This window comes from Glandiceps talaboti, chromosome 14, assembly GCF_964340395.1.
Source record: "Glandiceps talaboti chromosome 14, keGlaTala1.1, whole genome shotgun sequence".
NCBI lineage: Eukaryota > Metazoa > Hemichordata > Enteropneusta > Spengelidae > Glandiceps > Glandiceps talaboti.
This window is the reverse complement of record NC_135562.1, coordinates 14308796-14334992: the sequence shown is the minus strand read 5'-3', so window position 1 is coordinate 14334992 and position 26197 is coordinate 14308796. Positions and strand designations below refer to the sequence as shown.

Sequence of the window (26197 nt, the reverse complement as noted above, 5' to 3'; positions counted from 1 at the left end):
TCGCGAGGGGGGGGGGGGGGGCTGTGAAATCATTTTTGGCCAATGTGTGTTTATAGGGTTTATGAGAGCAGGGATTCCACTTATGTTGTGTACTGTCAGATACAATCGTGAGCTTGTAGCATGTTAGTATTTGTTATACAAGTAGGGTACAAAAATTCCGATATTGGCTGATTCATGTGACTTCACTCGAGAAAAAACGTAATTCATTGACAACGTGTAGTGATTGATTTTACAAGGAACTGACTCTGGGCTGAATACTATATAAGTATAAACTTTTAGCACATGCTCTCCGGCGATGAGCCCATGTGAACAACTATACCTGATATCTCAACAAGATTTGGTACAAATGAGCCCATTTATATCGCCTATGCATTTTAACAACCTATTGCCTATGTGATATTAAGAGTCAAGGTCAAAGTGTCATTAGAAAGCTTGTCATTGATAATACGAGTGTAGACACGAAAATAAAGCCTATCTACTATGCTTCCGATGTTGTAATGCATAACTGTACCCTTTTCAAAGTAAAGTGTAACTGTTCCCCAAGTCTTATAGCTTTTCCCAATCAATGTAAAGTGTAATGTTCCCAAATCAAAGTAAGGTTTTACTGGTCCCTCAATTAAAGTAAAGTGAAACTGTTCCTCATGCAAATTTAAACTGTTCTTCAATATATATTAGGGGTACCTATTCTCCTAGACAAGTAAAGTGTGACTGTTCTCAAAGTAATGTATAACCTTTCTCCAACGAAAGTGACTTACAACTGTTTCCAAAGCTTAAACGTGCAACTATTCGCAATCAAAGTAAATTGTAACTGGTCCTGCTGCAAAGTAAACTTTAAAAGGTCCCAAATCAAAATATAATTTGCCACTAATCAAAGTAAAGTGTAACTATTCTCCAATCAAAGTAATATGTACCTGTTCCTCAGCCAAAGTAAAGTTTAACTGTTCCCAAAACAAAGTAAAATATAAAGGTGTAACTGTTCGTCAATCGAAGTGCAATGTACCTGTTCCCCAAGGGAAAAAAATAAGAGCGTAACTGTCGCCTAATCAAAGTAAAGTGTACCTTTTCCTGGAGCAAATTAAAGTGTATCAGTTCCCCAAACAAAGTAATGTATATTTGTTCCCCGAAATAAAGTATAACCATTCCCAATTCAAAGTAAACGTCCCTAATCAAACTGTCAAATGAAGTTCAATAGTTCTGCAGCTGCAAATAAAGTAATGTGTAATTGTTCCCCAATCAAACTAAAATGTAACTGTTTCCATTAAAATTAAATTATCACTCTAGGTATAGCTGTTCCACCTATAAAACTAAATTATAATTGCATATGTTATAACAATTGTTCCTCTCTAAAAAAATTGAAGCTTCCCCCCCCCCATAAAAGTGAAGTATAACTGCCCCATCACAGTAGTAGATCTGTGCCCTACTATCTGCAATAGTAATGCAACTGTATCAAAGTTATAGACAGTAGTTCCAATATTAATGTGACATGCGAAACTTACATTAACTTTAGCTTTTTGAATATGTGAAGTATAGCCTAAAAATGAACAACTTAAAATTTGCCTTAATAGAACAGAAAACTCCAGATCTGCAAGGTGGACACCCAAGGACTCCCTCATCCCGAGATGAATGGGGAGGGGGAGGGGTGTACTTATTCAACCAACAATCATATTCACAATCCTTTTTCTTTCATGATGTTTTTTAACATTTTCTTTAACAATTTAACCCTATTCCTAAAGAGCAATTCCTCATTTAGATGGTAGTCTTTTACAGCTCTGAAATTATTGGTTTAAACGTAGTATAACAATTCAAAAACTCTTAAAGTAAAGAACTCTCTTTCCCAATGAGAGATGGACGTATCCCTGTCTTACGATCTGCCATCATACCTTCATACCTTTTATATATGCTATTAAACTTTTTGAATGTTGCAACCCTGTTTAGGCCTAAACAAAAATAATGTGTGGTTCCGATTACGCATCTTTTTAGAATAGATTGGATAGGTAGATTTCTTTATTATATATCTTTTCTTTTCATGTGTGAGTGTCTAAGTGCAGGTGTTTCATTGTTTTCCAAATGGTGTATGTGTTGTTTATTTCTTACTATCAGATGTACACCCATTACAGATTGGAAGAACAGGTTTATATTGTTTTTTTAAATTGATGTTTGTTTCCACATCCACTATTTCTCATGAGACTTCAAATTATTTGCGATTTGATTATGTTTTTTTCGAATACGTATTAAATAAATGTTTAGGGCCAGCAGTGAAAAATTAGGTGGTATCGCGGGTGGTATTTTTTCGGCATTAGTTGCTAGTTAATGATGGTGCTGTGTTGTAAAACTTGAACATTATTTCCAAAAAAGATCTGAATGGTATAAGATTGGCCTACAAGAGTCAAAACCTCCAGAGCCTCTAGGAGGAGACCCCTAAAACCCCCATGAGAGACGTACATATTCTCATCCAAGCTTTTCCACCTACCTTTTACTGCCAAGATTATATTACATAAGCTTTAAAATAATACCCCATTCCTATGTAGTCGCTAATTACGTGATGTGCTAATATTAAGTATTGTGTGAGACATAGGCAAACAGTCACAATGAATACATGAGTATGTGTATATGATATGGGGAGGGGGGGTGCCATTATGTTTTAGAAGTAAGCAATAGAGGGCAGTCCTTTTGGGCTTTACAAGGGGGGGGTCATAACGTTTTATCGGCCCAATAGGAAAATCCGCCCTCCCCTGTAGACACTGACCAGTTCCTAACCTATTTGTACACCTCTGTGGTCTACATTGCAAACCCATACAATGCACGTAGTGTTAACAGGCAATGAGACAAAGCAATGATATTATATTAAATAGCTAGCGTGATTTTAAGCAGATTTTGTGCATTTTCAAATTCAATAACTTTCCAATCATGTGCTGAAATGATATATATATAACCATGGTTCTTTTTCAAAGAACTCGTCAGTCACATTTATAAATACCAAGGTCAGCCATGCCCATAAAGAAGAATCGAGTTGGTGCCAGTACAAGCAGTACAAGTACAGATGGAACAAGCGATGGAAGTAGTGTATGGATGACAACACCAGAGCAGGATAGTAAGTAACGTTACTCTTCACTGGCATATTGCAAACATTTAAATGCACACATTTTACAAAAGTATTGCTGCCGCTTGATAGGAATATATATGACACGTTATTGATGTTAAACTGGCCAATTTCAAAACAGAGTGGCCTGGCCATTGCAAAACAATAAATGCAGTGACACAATATTGTACATGTAATAGAATGTTATTCGTCGTCGAGAGCGAATGAGAGTTTCGTGACATATCGAATAAATGAATGATTGAATGACTGAATAAATAAATAAATAAATAAATAAATAAATAAATAAATAAATAAATAAATAAATAAAATGACATAAACATTTGATACATTAGTCACAACATGAGTTGTGCTAGAGACTTTACCTTGGCAACGACTCCGTACAGTTCCAGTGAAACTTGTACATTTTGGTTTCATCAAAAATGTAGGGTCAAGGCCATTTGCTTGGTCGACGTCTTCTTATAAGACTTTATCATTGCCTGCCTTCAGTGACACATATTCTGAGGATGAACGTTACAGATTGTTTTACTTGTTATCTCCATAGAGTCGGCGTATGGCTTACCGATGAGGTATGCGTTTACCATTGACGATGGCCAGGGTAGACAAAGTTTCGGCAATGAACTCGGTGACATTGAAAGAAGTTGCGAGGATTTAAACGATACATTTGACAGGGGAGCTGATTCAGAAAGTGAAGACGAACTCGGACAGACTGTAATGCACGAGGTAATTACTGAAATACTACCTGTTAATTGATCCTTTTCCAATTTACATGCCATATCATCTATTATTTATGCCTTAAAGCACTGACTGTCTATAATTGATTGGGTACAAAGGTAAGACTGTGTTCCATCTAATCTCATTTAAGTGTGACCCTGAACGTTCTTTTTCACCAATTCTACATCGCGCAACTTTTCTACAACAGCGCTATAGTTATTGAAGATTGTATATTTACGAAAAGTATGTTTTACATTTGGTTAGTTAAATACGTGGTGTACAAACCGTATATGATAGGGGCTGGGGTGGTGAATAAACTTAATATTGTACGACACAAAGGTTGCTGAAGTTGCTGTCTGCAACCCTTACAGCATGTCAATTTAATTGCGGTTTGCCTACATGTAATGTGTGAAGACACGAAGTTATTGTATCCATGTGGAAGACAAGAACTGCGTGTTTTGTAATGATCGTGACGAACAATATTTAAATACAAGCCACTATCTTCCAACAATTTCCTTCAAAAGGCACAACATTCGCTTGTATTAAAAATAGAGTTTTCAGTGCTCTTTACTATACACATATCAGAAAATAAATAAACACAATAAAGGTCAAATCAAATTGCAACTTTGTCATTATTGTCCGTAGGAAGCACCACCCAACATCACGCGCACAAGTATTCATGATGCTGCTGCTTTAAATGAAGTCGACACGCTTAAAGAACACTTGCGTGGATATAACGGTAAGAACAAATACTTCTAAGAGTATTGCAAAATAAGACAATAGATTATATCTAAAAGTGAATATAAATTACATAAATACATTTCGTCAGGGAGATAAAGTTTGTAAAACCTTAACAAACACACACACACACACACACACACACACACACACACACACACATACATACATACATACATACATGTATATATATAACACATTATCAAACAAGATACACAAGAGCTCTTACACAATGTGCAAGGCTTCTTGCTTAAAGGGGTACAAGCTGAGCTAAGTCGTCAGATGAAGCGCGATGCACTGTGTAACGGCTCATGTGTACCATGCTTGTTACTGTGTCATTTACAGCGCTCTACATGCATATGTACTGAGTACTGTTTACTCCATCATAGACAATTTACATATACTGGATATATATATATATATATATATATATATATATATAATATATATATATATATATATATATATATATATATATATATATATATATATATATATATATATACATTTATATACACGATAAACGATCATTATGGACATACACGCGATACATTATTTACACATTATACAACACATCAATGTCTATTTGACTCAGTGGGTGTACTGTTCAAAATTTGAAATACTATGTCGATATGTATATTTACGTTATGTTGATGCCAGGTCTGAGTTCACTTGATTCAAAGTGGTGGCTAAGAGTGCTGTAGTAAGTTGAATACTGCGAGTAAGTTATTGATATGCATTATACACAAAGTCGAAGCACCCCCAATCCCCATCCATATGGCCAGTTTGACCCAACTTGTGCAACATTAAACAAAAAGCCTTCTATTTCTATTCCATAAAGGGAAAAACCCTGTCAATTTTCAAGACGATATGGGAAGAACACCACTCATGATAGCAGTTCGTGCAGGTAATATATATGTCTGTCTGTCTATTTGTCTGTCTGTCTGTTTTACTGACTGACTGCCTGACTACCTGTCTGTCTGATTGACTTTATTATCTTTCTGTCCATATCTCCTCGCCTGTTGTTTTGTCCTTCTGTCTATCCATCAATACAGATATCCCTCCACACTATTATCCATCCATCCACCCACCAACCTACAGCGCCATCCATACGATCGATAGATCGATAGATCGATCGACCCATCCATTTAGCTTTTATTTATTTATTTATTTATTTATTTATTTATTTATTTATTTATTTATTTATTTATTTATTCGTTCAATCGTTCATTCATTCATTCATTCATTCATTCATTCATTCATTCATTGAAGGATTGATTCATGAATTCATTCATTCTATCCATCCATCCCCCAATATCGCATATTTGTTGAATGCTATCACACATACATCGTCTGTATTTTAAAAGAAATACGTTAACAGAAATTTGATATCATATGTAGGATCAAAACTATGCTTTCTTTACAACAAACATAGGTAACCCAGAAGCCTGCGAAACATTACTTGAGTATGAGGCAGACCCCACAATACAAGATAATAGTAAAGAATCACCATGGCAATTGATGCGTTTAGTGATGCCAGGCGTGAAATTGGTGAGTAAATCGTCTTGTACCTGACATAACAGACAGACGGACGGACAGACAGACAGACAGACAGACAGACAGACAGACAGATAGATCGATAGATAGATAGATAGATAGATAGATAGATAGACAGACATGAACATTACCTAGAAACATATTCAAACGACCTATCTGGTTGGCAAACAAGTATAGATAGATAGATAGATAGATAGATAGATAGATAGATAGATAGGGTGTCAGAAAGGACGGTACATTAAAGGTGATTCAAAATGCTCACATTCACTATCGCTAATTTGCTAGACGACATGTTTGTGAAATGCATTCTGGTTTTAAAACTTTTCAAAAGCGTCTGCAAACACCTTAAAATGACCCTTTTTCAGTCACTTCCCTTCGGATTTACTTCGAGAGTTTTCGGGTATTTCCGGTCCCACCTAGACCACGGGATTTTATGACGTCATAAGAGGTATACCTTAGCACTAAGACTATGACGAGCGTAGTCACTAGGTGAATAAAACTCAACAGCAATGTGAAAAAATACATTGCTAGTGGTTGTAACAGACATCAGTAAACAAAAACTACACTCTACATGTCTTATTAACCAACATTTACCGATATTTACTCACATTTTCTCACTAATTGGCAGTGTCTGTGGGTATAAATGCTAAAATATTATCTCCCCATATTATGGCAAAATAAATCAAAACGGCTCGACTAGTTATATATAAACACTTGTAATGTCGCGTGTTTCACATTCATTGACTTTTATTTATCTGATTTTTTATTATTTGCCGATAAGAAGCATTACGATACCGTCGTGACGTTTTGACGGCATCCCCGGGCCAAGGACGGCATATTTTAGCCCAATCGTACTCGCGTCGCATTTTGAACAGTGCATTTAACAACAACGTAAACATATTTCATCTCGAATAAATATACTAGCTATTAGAATACCAATGGGAAACTTCAAGAAGGTGTATCGGGACATGTGCCACAATATATTTGTTGGTCCCATAATACACTAATTGATTCGATTCAAGTTGCTCGGAGCATAAGGAAGCACGCTCCGAGTCATTGCATCATGTAAATGGAACTGTGACCGACCTAATTTTGTTGTCCATATATAAAATGAGAGTGACCTGTAAATTTTTCACAGTTTTCGTTGTGGTCTTGTATTGTCACATGTTTGGCTTGTGAACACAAGTTTACATCTATTATTGTCTAGGGCGTAATACTCTAGTCCGAGTCTGAAACCCATATAAAACCTAAGATACTCGCATTTGGATCGGAATGAACAGAAGTACTGAGGTCTCATCGACTTGTTGGGGACTCGAATTAGTGCTTGTTTTTATCACGGTATACAGGTGATTATTATATATCGGTAGAAGGGTAGTGTTGTCAAGTTTTGTGCAGTCACCGCGGCCGCGGCAGTAAGCTTATACTAGGATAGTTCCGCCGATTAAAGTTGAAGCAGTGTATGTACAATGTACGTATGGAATCGGGAGAGCACAGCGCACATTCGTGTCGGGTTAAATTTATCCACGTGTTGATGTAATCCATATTTATCAATCAGATATATTGTAAAATTCTTCAAGTTGTACAGAAATAACGTCTCTAACTTCAAAACAAACCCTGAGAAATTGGACCGGACGTGGCTAAGTATCTAGTTGCAGGCTTTCTTTCATAACCATGTGCTGGGGTCACGACCTTGATTGCCGACGTCAATATTGTCCAATCATATTTGATATCATTAACACATCGCGATATTTGATTTGTTGGTTTCCTAAACTGTATACTTCGAATACCATGATTCGTTACAAAATTCTTCTAATGAATATTAAATAGGCTTGTTGCATTAAATTAAGTGATATCGCAACAAGGGAAACCATACAAGTTTTCTTCCAGACGAGTTGCTAAAGTCATGTAAATGACAACACTAAACTCACGAAATTTCCTCAATTCTTTACAATTTTATTGCTGATAATATGGCAATCTAATAGCTAGTTTATTTATTCAAGATAAATATGTTTACTTTGTTGCTAAATGCGCCGTTCAAAAGGCGACATCAGTGAGTATAGTGGGCTAAAATATGCTGTCGACGCCATGCATGTCGAAGATATTGTAATGCTTCTCCTCGGCAAATAATAAAAAAAATCAGATAAATAAATTGAAACACGCGACCGACATTACAAGTGTTTATGTATATCTACACTGTAGTCTAGCCGTTTTGATTTATTTTGCCATAATATGGGGAGATAATATTTTAGCATTTATACCCACAGATACTGCCAATTAGTGAGAAAATGTGAGTAAATATCGGTAAATGTTGGTTAATAAGACATGTAGAGTGTAGTTTTTGTTTACTGATGTCTGTTACAACCACTCGCATTGTATTTTTTCACAATGCTGTTGAGTTTTATTCACCTAGTGACTACGCTCGTCATAGTCTTAGTGCTAAGGTATACCTCTATGACGTCATAAAATCCCGTGGTCTAGGTGGGACCGGAAATACCCGAAAACTCTCGAAGTAAATCCGAAGGGAAGTGACTGAAAAAGGGTCATTTTAAGGTGTTTGCAGACGCTTTTGAAAAGTTTTAAAACCAGAATGCATTTCACAAACATGTCGTCTAGCAAATTAGCGATAGTGAATGTGAGCATTTTGAATCACCTTTAAGATTAATATCTGCTTCAAACAGAAACAGACAGACAGACAGACAGACAGACAGACAGACAGACAGACATGAACATTACCTAGAAACCTATTCAAACGACCTATCTGGTTGGCAAACACGTATTTAATACGTTATTCAATAACACATTACATTTCTAGCCTTCGATTTGGTGCTCGAAAATAGATGAAATCATTGATAGAGATACGAAGTGTCTATGTATAGATCTAGATATGGCCACATGTCTCTCTGTTTTCGACTTTAAAAAGATTATGCACACGCACATATACATACATACATACATACATACATACATACATACATACATACACACACACAGACATGCATAATACAGCATTCATAACCTTTGCTACCTTTCCAATAAACAAATTTGTACAAATAAACACATTCAATAAACAGTTAAATGTTTCAGGCCAAGAATTGCCTCAGTAGGCCCAATCCATAACACTAATTCTGCTTTACTGTTCTGATTACCACTTGGTCCCGTGACTGGACACTAGCGATAATTAGTATGATGGGCGAAACGTCTTGGCCAGAAACACTACTGTTTATTGCACATAATGATATCAAATTGCTCAGTATCCATGTAAGTGTTGCAGCGGAGAGAACAGTGCTCAATGCAATATTAATAGCACAGCAGAGCATTATAGATGTAATCCAAGGAATAAGGATGCAATAAGTCGTTACTGGGAGTTTCATACTTTTTCTGAGATTCTTCAGGCGACTGTTACTTTGAGATTGTAAATGTGTTGTGTATTATTTGCATAACAACATCGTCGGACTGCACTATTCCTTACTTCTGTAGTTATGGTAGTATTTATTTTTGTAACGGCATTTGGAGACTACCCAAATTTCTTGTGTTTAGTAGTATGCTCTTCAGCATTGATTATGCTCATTGCGTAAGGAGCTGCTTAGGTGATGATATCCCATTCAATACTGTATGGTTGATTCCTTATCATCAGATTCATAATTTAGTTCGATAATTATTTATATACTTAAATGAAGCGTTTTATAAGCAAATGCATGTTCGGGGTTTGAAAATCGCTGTTTGAAAGTATGCATTGTTAGTTCAGAGGACAGTTTTGTGTTGTTGTATTTTGTTATAACTTATGTGCTGTTTATGACAATGGTTGTAGGCAATTACCATTGGGTGGACACTAGTTATGATATCTGTAGTTGCAGGATTTACAACGCCTGGTAACATTGAAGTAAAGCACTTTCTCTATACGCTACACTCATTTACAGCATTCAAATCAAGTGTAAAAGTATACTGTTACAATTGGCGTAATTACAAGTCTAGCGTGTGGCCTTTCTAATGTCATCAATGAGCAAATGAAAGAGTATACGTCTAAACTTGATATGGAAACGATAAACTTTTGTGGTACATACAGAAAATGCTGCACGTTGGTGTTTTAACAGTATCAAGTAAGATACACTGGAGCCGTTACACTGTGTAGCAGCATCTACACGTAGGTCTTCCTACCTGAGGCAGTCCCAAGTCCTACCTGAGGTAGGATAGGTTTGTGTCTACACACAGGAAGGTTACAGCGTAGATGTCGCGCGTTCCGTCCTGACAGTACATAGGACGAAGTCAGGGTGGCAAGCACAACCTCTCAAAGGTGTCATAAGTCGGGACGGTTTCAGGACTATCCTGAATCCTAATTATAATTAAAATAATTGGGTCAGAGAACTGTATGGTTTACGACATTATTTATATATAGAACCTCAATATAAAATAATATATATATATATATATATATATATATATATATATATATATATATATATATATATATATATATATATATATATATATATATATATATATAGTTTTGGTAGTACTGGAACTCTTTCTTGGTTGTAACTCTGAGTTTCACGCATTGTGCGATCAGAGTTGTCTGATGATCGCACAATGCGTGAAACTCCGGGTTACAACCAAGAAAGAGTTCCAGTACTACCAAAACTATTACGCTCTGCCACTGCGGTATAGAGCACTGTCTTAGCAGATTGATACTCACCGAGTTATATATATATATATATATATATATATATATATATATATATATATATATATATATATATATATTGTCTGATGATCGCACAATGCGTGAAACTCCGAGTTACAATCAAGAAAGAGTTCCAGTACTACCAAAACTATTACGCTCTGCCACTGCGGTATAGAGCACTGTCTTAGCAGATTGATACTCACCGAGTTATATATATATATATATATATATATATATATATATATATATATATATATATATATATATATATATATATATATATATATATATATATATATATTTGTGTGTGTGTTTGTGTGTGTGTTTATTCTCTTGTTCTTTATCACAATACTGCTGATAACTCACAATCACCTGTTGAAAGAACAAATAACAAAATAAAAAAGTATAATAGGTTCTCCATGCTATACTTTTCTTTTCTTACATAGAAACATGGTTGTACTTGGACAAGAGATCGACTGTCACCATCCTCGGTAAGGGTATATTTTAAGTATTTTGATGTAATGTTTATACTGGTCGAGATAAAATTGATCGTCCTGATTATGGTAACCCATCAGACGATAAGTGTTGTAGGTAATGGGTAATAAGAATTTATTATACACTTTTAATGACTGTGTGATCTGCAATGCTGACTGTGTGCAGGGAAAAACCCTACTATGAGCAATTTCGGAAAAAAAGAGTAAAATTTGAGTATCCAGAATTACTAATATGCGTTACTTTGCAAAAAGCTTCTGTAACAGAGTAGGTAGCCGGCCTGGTTAGCGTTTTCTCCCCTCAGATTGCGACCTCGCATAAGATTAGCATAGCATATCACATGTTTTCGTTGGGGGTCATCCATACAAAGGTATTTCCATATATTGCCAATTCAGTCACTTCTGATTAATTTGACTAAACAAACATAATATAACAGCAGAGCGTGACATATTCAACATTACACCGGCAGTACATGATCTAATCAACAAATTAAATATTTCCTCATAAGTACAAGTGCCGATGATGGGGCGTGGCCGAAAGTGAATGGTTTATTTCAGTAGTGCCATGACCATTAATTTGCCATCCGGCCTGCTGTACATATCTATATAAAGGAGATAGAAACTAGATTGTATATGAACTGATTCAAATACGACACTGGTAATCCAGCCTTCGGTTTACTTACAAACCCTGAAACAGAACGTCCTCTGGCTCGACAAAAATCTCATTAACATTGCTACATCTTATCGTCTGCCGAGACAAAAATCTTACCAACAGTGTTTCCTCATTTGTCTGGCGTGACAAACATCTTTACCGATATTGTTACACTTTCTTTGTGCAAGCTACCATCATCTTGGGAGATCAGAGCCAAATGTTTATGTTCCTGCCTGGTAAACCTAAGGTTGGCGCATTCTTTAATATTTTTGAGACAGTCAATTGACTAAAATGTATCAATTGTAATTAAGTTCTTATCGTGCCAGACGATAACGTGTGGGAATATTTATTATTTTTTTGTCGCGTCAGACGAGAAATTTTACAACATCAAAGAGATATTTTGTCTAGCCAGACAAAAAACTTTAGCAGGCCAGGCGACAGTTTGTTTTAGGGTTTATGATTTCCGTTGTAGATAGCACAAACGTAAATAAAACAAATGGATGATAGTGCAGTGGTTCCTCTGTTGTGCGATTCTAATCACACTATGATCAACATAGGGCAAACATTGAAAGTTCCAAAACAGCACTACAACTTCACGATACTCTAAATAAAATAAATTCCAGAGACTTCCCAACGTCCATTCAATAGCTTATCACTGTTGTATCAAGATGTTGAGACAATAGTTTTAGTAGTTTGTGCCTTAGAAAAACGAAGGCCCAACTACCAGGGTACCAGGGTCCTAAATAAAATCATTGACACGTACGCTGATGATAAGTCTGTTGCGATGCAATTATTTTATTCGTCAAATAATAGATTAATGAGCACAATGTTGTATTCATAAACAACATATTCATTTCTTGATTATCTTGTATATAATTTAGGTCGACTCAAATAACTGGAGAGAATGGCCAGTAAACTCTGAATACACAGCTATCAGCAGCATCATTGAAGCTAAATGGAAAAGATTCGGAAGGTTAGGTCCATATTTTTACATTGTACATTTAAGGGAATACTCGTTGGGATCAATTCGCTTTTATAAGTGTTTAATGTGAAGAAAAATGCATTTGATCAGAATAAAATGTCCTTCACCATTGTTATGTACATTTGTTTCATTCAAATTAAGCTTGCACATATGTTACCTTTTATTATATAAAAAGGAGTAGGCTAATTTCATTAGCATAATTAACACATTATTAACAATCTCCAAGTGTTTTTAAAGAATATACGCTTTGATGATTCGAATCTTGATTACATGGATCGATGGTTAATTGTTTTGCATGACATATATACCATTTGTAGTTCTACTAATACAATTATTATTCAATACATTTTTTCCTGATACCGAATGTAAATGTATGAATAATAAATGTACGTCCTATCTATTTTTTCCTTATAGGGAACAAACGCTGTTTTCTGTGTTCCTTGATTTACTAGCTATATTGCTATGGTCAGCACTTTGTTTGATTAAAATTGATGGAAGAGCCTGTTATGTGGCCCCTGAAGATACCCTGAGAGTGATCTTATGGGTAGGAAAATAAATATATATTGTGATGTGGTTTTAATAAGTGATTTCCCGTGTCTTGTTCACGTTAAATCAAGGTGAACTTAAGATATCATTTAACTTGTCGAGTTATGGTACTGACACAAAGAACATTTGAAAATCAACTAGGACATAAAGTAACCCCAAGGAATGTGTCTTTTGCGAGTCGGAGAAATCTATGCGTTCATCTTGTGCATCATACCAAACATCTGTTCTTTGCTATGGTTAATGTTGATATTTTGTTACAATGCCAACGCCAAGAGTGACATTCTTATTGATGATAATAATCTACACATTCTACTTTCCGAGATACGTTAGACAAGTAAAATGTTTAGACCCTGCTAGCTTAATTTTCTTGAGAAATATTAGGAAGAATCGACGATACGAAAAGGGGACTAGATAGTTTAAATTTCATCTTCTCTAACAAATGTTACATGTCTTCGATATGTTATCACATAGTACCATGTTTTCGAGTAACTTCTATTTTTTTTACAGATAACTGCTGTCGTGTTTACGATATGTCTGTTTGTAAAAGAAGTAAAAGAATATCGTCGTTTAATAAAAATGCATTATGTAAGTATATGCACATTTTCTTTAGGCCCACCTAGTTTACTGAACCAGGGCATCTTGATGCATTGAATAAGTAACTTATTTAATTAAACCGACTTTAACAGTTTATCAAACATGATGAATATGTTAAGTGACATGACAACTCTATGTCTAATATACAGGATAGGCATGGCTTTTATATTACCTCGAAAAGCTAAATGGAACATGGATGATGCGATTTACATTAATTTAAGTTTTTAAATAAGTTATCACAGCTCTAGTCTTATATTTATTCTTATCTATGACATTACAATTTCACCAATCGATATATCATTCATATCTTCGGCAAACATTGCACTCTTAATATTATTGAAGTACTAGATATATAGTTCAAAAACGTTTATATATTCTTACGTATAACAAGTCCGTTCGAGTAATGACATCTTACGTATAACAAGTCCGTTCCAGTAATGACATCAGTAATATTATGCATAACAAATTCTCTTTTTGTCATGAGATTTCCGTTTCAGGCGCACTTTCCTTTCCTTCACACTTCGTTGCACATGCAACAGTTGTGCTTTCTGTGAATGTATTAAGGCTTAGCATTCAGGTGAACTGCTTTCATACCTACGGAAGTCCCCAGTTTAATTAGGTATCGTCAAAATCATTACGCAATTAATACTTATGTTTATTCTGTCGTTATTAGCATTGGAAAAAGGCAGTGACCAAAATGGCCGAGTATGACAAGGAATACTGCCATTATGACCATAGTATAAAACACGAGAGCAAGCTGTTGGACATGAATAAAGATGGAGTTAAAAATTTGAAATCTTGGTACCTACACTCTTTTAATTTATGGTAAGTCAGTCTGTCTGTCTGTCTGTCTGTCTGTCTGTCTGCCTGTCTGTCTGTCTGTCTGTCTGTCTGTCTGTCTGTCTGTCTGTCTTCACGTCCGTCTGCCTGCCTGAAGGCATGTTTGTCTCTATCTCTCAATATATAGTTTATTACGCTCTGCCACTGAGGTATAGAGCACTGTCTTAGCAGATTGATACTCACCGAGTTATATATATATATATATATATATATATATATATATATATATATATATATATATATATATATATATATATATATATATAATATATATATATAATTGACTGGATGTAGATAAAACCACATAAAAGTGCTCAATACGGGTAGTAGAGCGAATTATATATATATATATGTTCAATAATGATTTATCTACAGGTACTATTACAATTGGTTTACATACGTGCTCCTTCTGGTATGTGTTGTATTTCATCTGGTTGATATCGGCATTGTGTCAGATGATCTTTGCTCACCGTTAGATGGTAATGATACCTATGAGAAGGAACGAGATGACGGATGTTCAGAATTCGAAGTGATGGACGAGGAAATGGGAGAAAGTATGGCATCGAAGATTCACATTAGACTCTTCGCTGTTACCATTATCCTTGTCTGGGTTAGGTTATTCCAACATCTGCAAATATTCATTAAATTCAGTTAGTAACCTCTTTCTATTCTATATTATCACCATTGTTATTTTGTAAGACGACAAAAATCTGAAAGAGATTTAATATTTCAGTAAAGTATTAGGATCGAAATCTCCAAAACAACATATATAGGAGAAATTGTCTTTAAAGATACACAGAGAAACTTGACTTCGTGTTTTGTTTAAAGCGACAAAGAAAATGTACTTTACAATGAACTGTATGGTACTACCAGCAAACTCTGAAATCTGAATGATTTGTAAAGGTACGCGATTTTGTACTCGTATGCTATGAAGTAATTAGAATAATAGAAATGGGAAAAATAAAGATAAAATAAAATAATAATCGATGTCCTAGTAGGCTAACAAGAAAACAAATCCGCTGAAGTAAAACGAATTCCAAGTAATGAAATTCGTCTGTAACATAAGGGATCAGTAATTATCAACTAATTCCCCTTTTCTCTGCATCTCTTCAACCAGATTTGATTCTTGGAAAGTTTCAACGATTGTTGGGTGTAACTGGATTTGCCAGCATAGTTTACCTCATATTTTACATTCCATACTGTAAGTAGTGTATACTAGTATGAAATGTTGCTTCAACAACATATGAAACAAATTTCAAGAAGATTAATATGAAACGGATAAGGGTTTTTATAACCATTATAAAACAACGTGTTATTATTTATATATATATATATATATATATATATATATATATATATATATATATATATATATATATATATATATATATGTGTGTGTGTGTGTGTGTGTGTGTGTGTGTGTGTGTGTGTGTTGATCCAACAAAATTTGAACATAAAATACCGAAACGGTTGTGACTGATCAGCTAAACCACTGACAATCCACATTAAAGTGATGATACATAATTTCTATAATGTACAGATGTTATCTACATTTTTATAGGAATTTCATACTTTCATACATTTATAGTTTTCGCGTTTTGGATGATCTTTGGTGGCGATGTGGAAGGGTTTAAAACAGTATCTGAAACTCTATTCAGTTTGTTTAGAATATCCCTCGTTGACGAATATAATTATGATGTGAGTACTGTGACTTTGAAAACTATTTGTGCATTGCCAATCATTATTTGTTTTTTTGTTTTTTAAATTGCTTTCATTTTGATGTTCGAACTCTTGTAAGTTGAATGCCTATTATCTATAAAAATGTTTGAAAAGTAGGTAAGTACAAACTCTGTTTTCATAAAGTGACAATATTAGGTACAATGAAAGGAACGACCAGAAATACACCGCAATCAACAGCCTCCCTATCATAATACATTGCAGCATAAATTGAAGTGAAGTTTCTGTTCTCTGCTTAACCACGTGTAATATCAACATCAACTTGTTTGCATCAAACCCAAGGAACTAATTGTTTCTCATATCCTGGTCGTGATTGTATAATCTTCTTGTTTACTGTACATCAGATGTTTCATTCATCTGCTAATCACGTCACCTTTGGCATTTTTATCGACCTCAAAAAAGCATTCGATACAATCGACCATCATATTCTTATCCAAAATTTATATTATTACGGCATTAGAGGTGTTCCGCTCCTTTGGTTTCAAAATTACCTTAAAATAGACAACAGGTTGTTGGCATAAATGATATCAACTCCAATCCAAAACAAATTAAGTGTGGGGTACCCCAGGGATCAATACTTGGACCAATCGTCTTCCTCATATATATTAACGACATTAACAAATCTACTGACGCCTTCAATTTTCGTTTATTTGCAGATGACACTAACCTCTTCAAATTCATGAAAACTAATAATAGCAATCTTAATGTTATAAATGATCATTTTAAAAAAGTTAACGACTGGTGCAATGCTAACAAACTAACAATTAACGTTGACAAAACTAACTATATGATTATCAAAACTCCCCAGAGGATATCTCACATCGAGGGAACCCTAAGTATTAGCGACACACCAATTGAGTGTGTATCATCGGCCACATATCTAGGTATATCCATCGACCCAGCTCTCACTTGGAAATCTCACATCGAAAAAGTAACCCGAACTATAAGTCCCAAAATCGGAATCATCTCTCGAATTCGCCATTATGTCCCAAGATCCACCATTGTTTTACTTTACAACACTTTAATCCTCCCCCATCTTAGTTGCTGTCTTGAAATTTGGGGTAACACCTATCGTACATTACTCGAACCATTTCTAATCTTACAAAAAAACTTGCTCGACTTATCACTTTCTCAGATTATCAAACACATTCTGCGCCCCTTTTCAATCAACTCCGAATAGTAGATATCCATAAACCGTGTAAATTCCAAACATGCATGTTTGTCTATGACTTACAAAATAACCGCTATGCTCATAATATCAACCACTACATTGCTAATCGTTTATCCCATAGCTACCCTACCAGATCAGCCCTCAGTTGCAATATTCCCATTCCAAAAGTTAATCTTACAATTTGTCAAAAGAATTTCAAATATGCATTACCCAAACAATGGAACTCCCTACCAAACAAACTTAAGAATATACACAAGCGACATGAGTTTAAAAAATGTATAAAGATGCACCTTTTTTCTTTATTCTAATTTGTACTGTAAATATGTAAATATTTTTTTCTGTAAATGTGCTATAATAGATTCGTTCGTTTTGATCCACCGTTGTGACTCTTTGCTGTTCTTTGTTCTGTCATCTTTTTCTTTGTTTCATTTGTACTATATTGCAAACAAATGTGAATATGTATGTGTGTGTTGATTATTATTATAATATTTTTTTAATATTATTTATTTATCATAAGTAGGCCTTGTATCTTTACTTTCTATATTTTGTCAGGATAAGGACCATGGACTAAATTAGTTTCTAGTAAACTATTTCCATGGTCCTCACCAGCGCATTTACTTTTATTGTATTTGTTTTTTTCTCTTTGCATTGTTATTATCATATGTTTCTGGTGAAATAAATTCAATTCGAAAAATTCAATTCAATGCCTTTCATCCTCACACTTCTATTCAACAGGGTTTGAAGTGTAAATCTCCTATAATGACTGACATACTGGTTGGCACCTACCTAGCCTTGGTTGCATTAATTATTATTAGTTTCTTCATTGCCACGATAATAGACGTTTTAGCAGGGTAAGTCTCTAGTCATAACTGTTATTAAAGTTATTAGTTTTATTAAAGTTGGAATATATTTGACAAAATCGTGCATGCCAAAAGCAAGGAAATTTTCTCATGAATTTTCAATATTTTATATATTTTGTGTATTTAAAAACAAATCCACTCAATATGGGTATTTTGTTTAACATGGCAACCAAATTGTATAAAATGACCACTTTTTAACTCAGCATAACAAACCTATGTAGGGTGTCAATATGCAAATAAAATAATTATCAAATTTATAACATTATTTGTCAGATGGGTATGTATTTAACCAAAACAAGATTTTCAAGCCTACTGTACGTTTCCATGGAAACAGCTATCCTATTTTAGACAATTTATGTTACAAAAGATGGCATCCATTCTTACATGCCAAAACAAGGAATTTCTTTACTGAATTCATTTTTGTGCATGCATCCATCCATCCATCATTACATACATAGTTTACATACATACATACATACATACATACATACATACATACATACATACATTACATACATACATACATACATACATACATACATACATACATACATACATACATACATATGTGTGTGTGTGTGTGTGTGAACTGTAAAAAATATAAGGAAAGAAAATAACCCCTTAACCCAGAAGAAAAACACGATAACACCCAACATGGTTTAGCATTACTGAGGTGTGACATTTCCCAAGAACAATGACTATTCTCTCTCTCTCTCTCTCTCTCTCTCTCTCTCTCTCTCTCTCTCTCTCTCTCTCTCTCTCTCTCTCTCTCTCTCTCTCTCTCTCTCTCTCTCTCTCTCTCTCTCTCTCTCTCTCTCTCTCTCTCTCTCTCTCTCTCTCTCTCTCTCTCTGGTGCGACAAGGCGAATTCGTACGCAACCGTAATAGCGTATCAATCAGTGTAATTTTGATTAACTCGGATTCTTTCATAAAAGGTGTTGCTTATCTCAAAGGAATTGTTTCTGGTCAGGGCATTTTGTCTAAACTGGTGCGACGATGCGCTCTTTTTAACATTCTCAACAAACTAGTCAATCAATCTGTTATTACGATGGCAGTTACAAGTCTTTTTATTAGTACTTTAGAGCAAGTATATATGTGGGTCAGATGTCATTCCCTTGTTCATCATTGGCTTTACGTATTCTCTGAAGTAGGGTAGGTTATTTGTGTGTTGCCTACAGATCTGCAGACTGCATGGACTGGGCAAACACAAAAAATATATGATGGATATATGTGATGCATGTGCTGCCAAGAAACAACTATATTGGCCTAACCCTAATTCAAACATGCATTAATAATTGTATTTATTTTTTTCTTGCAGGGATGATAAAGTAACAAGGGAGATGGCCGTTTTGGAAGTGAAAAGTGAGTTTATTCTACGCTACGACCCAGGAGAAAGAGAAGAGAAAGGTAAAGATGATGACGAGCCAAATAGCCTGATTCGCTGCGGGGTATGTAAAACGAACAACTTAAAGCTATTAACACAAAACGAGATTAACCCCCTCCCCCAACAGTTCAAATCATATTGTATACTTACAGGAATTCTTTGTATGTACATCATATTGAACGCCTTTGTATGCACACCGTATTGTTGTACATAGGCTCAGATAAATAAGGTCACAAATATTTGACAATGAAAGTGTACACCCATATTATAACACATGAGATTTCTGTTGTCATTATTTAGATACATAAGTACATAAAAGATATTAAATAAATTATTTAGCTGTATGAGTAAATTCCTACACCCTATTCAATAACTAATACAATATTCGTATGTCGTCATTGGCTTTGTATTACAAATTCAAATAAGGTAAAATGTACCAGACATGCCAAGAAAAATACGATTATATGGAGAGCAGACCATTAACGATATTAAAGAAATATTGGGGGTCTTCAAACCTTGGGGAATATAAGTCATACCTGATTGAAACTTAGATTTAGGGGCCTACAGATTATTGGAATGAAAACAATCTGAGCGATAGCTATTATCGGAATATTAGTCATATGAAACTATATACAATTTGAAACTTGCAGAATTAACATATTGCCTGATTATCGAGAAATCATTATTTATGCAAGTTAACCATTACGATTATAAGGTACATCAACAAGCTTAAGATTTAAATGACACATGCCCGCACTTCTTTACCATCAATGCATGTAATAAATTATCTGAAATATACAGTTTGCATATGACTCATTATGAAATAATGATTGTTTATGCAATTTATACATCACAATTAAGAACCACATAAAAACTTCATCAAACACGTGTTGTTTAATATGGTTGATGGATGTGCCAATTTAAATGAAATGTGAAGTTTACCTAATTACCAAAATCATCCATTATGCAAATAGCTTATTAAAACTAAACACTATGCAAATTAAACAACCTTCATGGGCTCTAAGTGGTTTGTCATGGTTTATGTATGTGCTAAGTAATGTGGAATATGAAGTGTGCATTCTTAAGATATAGCCTGATTAACATGAATAATTAATATTGCAAATTACTTAATTAAAAGAACACGACATCAAGAAACTTCAAAGTGTACACATATATACCTGTGACATTGATTTGCACTTATCAAACTTCTCACAAAGTATAACATTTCAGATACTATAGTTTGCATATGCATTCCATTTGATTCTTGATGTTCGCGATAATGGCTGAATGGCGGCCATATTTGTAGGAAAAAATCACATTTTGACGCAAACATGTGGAAACCTGAAAGATAGAGACCTCGTGTGACTGTTTACACTCCTGTTAGCCATACACAGTTTTTTAATTTCATATTTTCATAATTTAAATCTACACCCCTGACATACATGGAACGATTTTCACCAAACCTGTCACAAATGTCACAGGGCACTCAGGTCTAGTTAGTTATGTTTACGAAAACGAATATAATAATAAATAAGCAAGCAAACACACAAACAATAACAAATGAAAAAATTAAAAATACTAAAAAACGAGAGTATTAACAAATCATTATCAACTACAAGAATTACTATGAGTTTTCCGATATGTGAAATGGTCACAATTGTACATACCTCCCAAGGGATTTGACTGATCAAATGCAAATGCGAGTAGTACATTTTCAAGTTGTGAAATTATTGTCAAATTGACTTCTGATCAGCAAAAGTCCGTCTTTCTAGAACAAACGTTCTTAGAACTCACATATTCGCAATTGACGTCATAGTCAACAGGAAGGCAGCAATTCTGACGATTTCTGAGCCATCACCTTGCATTGAAAAATCTCGTTAGATGTTCAAAACTCCCGGGCACTCTATTTGAATTATTCTTTTAAAACTCTCAGTATGGGAACGTTTTACACACGTTTCACATTGCATCATGTTGGCAGTAAATAGATCGCATCAGCAGACAATCTTGATGGGAATTAGCCAAGATAAATTCATATGAGGCCAAATAAAAAAGTTGTTTGGTTCCGGTTACCCTACCCCACCTAGTTTTTCACGCCTACTCTAAACGTTTTTTTTTTACGTTTTGGAGAAAAATAATAATAAAATCGCGAAAATCGTGAAGTCTCGCAAAAAATATTGGGTGCGGAAATGACATCAACTTCAAAAAACAGTATAAAACTATTCTTTCAATCTGTAATGGCTGTACATCTGATAGGAAAAAAAATAAACAACACAGAGCCCATTTGGAAAACAATGGAAAACCTGAACTAGACATTCGCACATGAAAAAAAATATAATGAAATACAATTTAAAAAATCTACCTACCCCACCTATTTTAAAATTGAATGTAATCGGAACCACATCATTTTTATGCCTGATCTTCACTGTTTCATTCTCATCAATCAAAATTGAAAATGTAGCTGCCGAATAAATCAAACAAGTAAACGACAATATTAATGGTATTACAGACATTATGACTTTATATCAATGAATATGTCAGATGGTACCACATTTAACATACCTAATACATGAATTATATATTTTGAAAGATTCTAAAGAATTTTGACTGCACAAAATTTAAATGGTTTAGATGATATCAGTGCACGATATTTTAACATCAACGCAAGCCAAACTACACCGATTCTCACGACTTTATTTAATTAATCAATCACACCCGGTTCACTTCCTTCTGAGCAGTGAAAATCTGCTAAAGGTAACATCCTTGTTCAAAAAAGAATTGAAGGATAATGTTTCCAACTACAGACCGATTTCAGTCTTGCCAGTTCTGTCTTAAGTTCCGGGAAAGACATGTTCATACGCATTTTTAAAGTTTTTTGAATTCCTATAACGTACTATCCAATAATCAATCTGGTTCTCGTAAATTTCATTCATGTCAAATATCCCTCACAAATATAACTGATTGTGGTACTAAGATATTGATAAAGGAAAACCTAATAGGAGTTTTACTTCTAGATATCAGAAAGGTTTTTGGTCTTGTTAACCATGATACATTATTAATGACGTTGAAAATGTATGGCTGTTCAGAGAACAGTTCTCTCTTTCTTTTACACCACATCGTCAGAACAAGTCTCAGTCTGTATCGTTGGATGGAATCATAAACGATTCTCTTCCTGTTTGTGTTGGTATGCCACAGGGGTCGATTTTAGGCCCGCTGCTTTTTCTGCTTTTTATCAACGACCCCCCCCCCAACCACCCACTAATTTCTGAAAAACACATATACGCCGAGAATACTGTAGCACAGGCTATTAGTCCTGATATTCACGAAGTTGAGTCCAAACCAAATTCAACCATGATATGAAATTAATCACATAATGGTGTCAAGGTGATAGCATGTGACGTGTATACATTTGCAAAAAACCGAGAATCTCAGAAAAAAGCGAGAACGAATAATTCTACCAATGTTACATGTGACAGAGTTACATGAAATAGAAAGTGTTTTAAATGGAAACGCTTGGGTGTAAATAGTGATGACACACTGACCTGGGAAAAAGCAAGTGAACACTCTATGTAGTAAAATAGCACCTGAAACGTATTGGAACCTTTTTAACTCGGAGAGCAAAGATTACTTTTTACAATTGTTTTATATTACCCCACTTCGACTATTGTTCCAACATATGTGGGGCATTGCTCCAACACACTTTTACTCCGTTTTGAAAGACGTAGCAAGAGTACTCTGACACTCTGATTTCGATACACCTAGCCATATTAAATATGTATATGTGCATGCGCGTGTGCACTATTAACTCCCTAGCTTCATAGAAAAAAAAGTTAAACACGGCTGCCATGTTTGGCAAGTCCATGTACATACGTGCGCGTGTATTCGTAATGGTAGAAATTCTCGATTGGGTCTCTACAATGGCTTTCTTTTAAAAAATGATTCATTTACAAAGAAGCGATTTTAATGTACTTAGTCAAAACAATAGTCTGGCTAATACACGTGCTACAGCCAGGGATGAACTATACTTCCCAAAAACAGAACACAGATTTTTAAGGAGAGATTTTTTTAGATATAATGTTGTTAAAATATGGAAAAAAAATTAAGTGTTGGTGTCTAATCCTGCACCAATCTTCATTTTTTTAAAGATAATTTTTAATATCTTAAATGTAAATGTACGAGCGTCATACCTCAAAAGATAGTGCATACTACAGATGCACAGCGTATACGCCATAAGTCATATGTACATACTTCATACCCTCAAATTGTCCCATTTTCGCGTAACGTAGACAACATTCACTTGCTGATTCCGCTCTAACTATGAACAAAAAATTCTTTTCAATCAAGAATTTCTATCATTACGAATACACGCGCACGTATGTACATGGACTTGCCAAACATGGCAGCCGTGCTAAACTTTTTTTTCTGTGAAGCTAGGGAGTTAATAGTGCAAACGCACATGCACGTATACATATTCAATATCCCATCAGGTGTAGTTTCTTATACTGAGTTTAAAAAAAGGGGGGGGGTCATTTTATGAACATATGTTGCCATGGGAACCAAAATCACTATACATTAAACATACAAAAAAATTGTTGAAAAGATTTCCTTGTAATAATGATGAAATCTTATTTGTATGACGACTGTAACGAAAATCTTTCTATGGTTCTGTTTCCTGTACAAGATTTATAAAATGCTCAAATTGGGTCAAATCAATTGTAACCGTTTGCAGACTAGTAACTGTCTCTGTCTGTCTGTCTGTCTGTCTGTCTGTCTGTCTGTCTGTCTGTCTGTCTGTCTGTCTGTCTGTCGATTGGTCTGTCTATATGTCTGTCTGTCTGTCTACGAACATCATGAAATTCATATTATTTTAATGTATCTGATTTAGCCTGATGTTAATATCTTAATTTACCTTCTATTCTAACCTCACTTTTGCGGATCCTGGTATGGAACCTTATATAGAGCGAAATAATCAAAGAGGTAGTCATTACAAAGGAAATGCATACCATGACATTGAAGTTGCGAACGATTGAGCCTCAAACGGCCAAAATCGAAGAGGTAATGAATTTGTGTCTGAAGATATTTTCTATGATGTGCTTTCCCATTCTACCGCTATCATGGACTTGGAATGTGCTGCAATCCTCTATATTTCTCGATTCCCCATAGCGTAAACAATACATAATGTATGTAGACTCTATGTGTCTGTATCTATCTATTTACGAACATCATGAAATTCATTTTATTTTATTGTATCTGATTTAACAAGATGTTAAGATCTTAATTTACCTTCTATTCTGACTTCATATTTGCTGATCCAGGTACGGAACCTTATATAGTCATTCCAAAGGAAATTCTTCCAATTACATTGAATTTTCGTATGGCATCGTGAAATTCATGTCAATCTATTGTTTCTGATTTTAATCAGATATGTACTATCTTAATTTACCTTTTATTTTTTCCACCCTTTTGCGACTGGTACGGGAACCTTATATAGAGTGTTGTATCTGAAGTTACCAATGGAAATAGACGGACATCGCGGGAGGAGGCAGTTTTGATTAAGGTGAGACAATTTTGTCTGAAGATATTTATGTATGGTGTGTTTTATCATTATACCTCTCTCAAGGTATAAAAACTATCTATATTTGTCAACTTCCCAGAGAGTAAACAATACATGATACATGTAATCTGTCTGTCTGTCTGTCTGTCTGTCTGTCCAGCTTACACTTTGATTTCTTAATGCCATAGGCTGTCATTTGTTGAACTTTGAGAATGTGTATCTATCTATATGTCTGTTGTGTCTGTCTGTCTGTCTGTCTGTCTGTCTGTCTGTCTGTCTGTCTGTCTATCTGTCTATCTGTCTATCTATCTATCTATCTATCTATCTATCTATCTATCTATCTACGAACATCGTGAAATTCATGATATTTTATTGTATCTGATTTAACCAGATGTTAATATCTTAATTTATCTTCTATTCCCGAACTTACATTTGCGATCGTGGTATGGAACCTTATAAAGAGCGAAGAGGTAGTCATTCCAAAAACACATACCATGACATCGAAGATTGGAACGATTGAGCCTGCAAGGCCCAAAGTCGAAGAGGTAATGAATGTGTGTCTGAAGATATTTTTTCTATTTTGCGCTTTCCCATTCTACCACTGTT

At 34.7% G+C, this 26197-nt stretch overlaps 1 protein-coding gene and 1 long non-coding RNA gene across 2 annotated transcripts in view; one reads left to right on the top strand and one right to left on the bottom strand.

Moving 5' to 3' along the window:
* Positions 1–26197, bottom strand: part of LOC144445526 (ethylmalonyl-CoA decarboxylase-like) — a 91957-nt gene that overhangs the window by 16651 nt on the left and 49109 nt on the right. The window lies entirely within an intron of this gene.
* Positions 6048–12898, top strand: LOC144445580 (uncharacterized). The gene is made up of 3 exons (XR_013481918.1): positions 6048–6100; positions 11231–11275; positions 12809–12898. It is a non-coding gene; the product is annotated as an uncharacterized LOC144445580 (long non-coding RNA).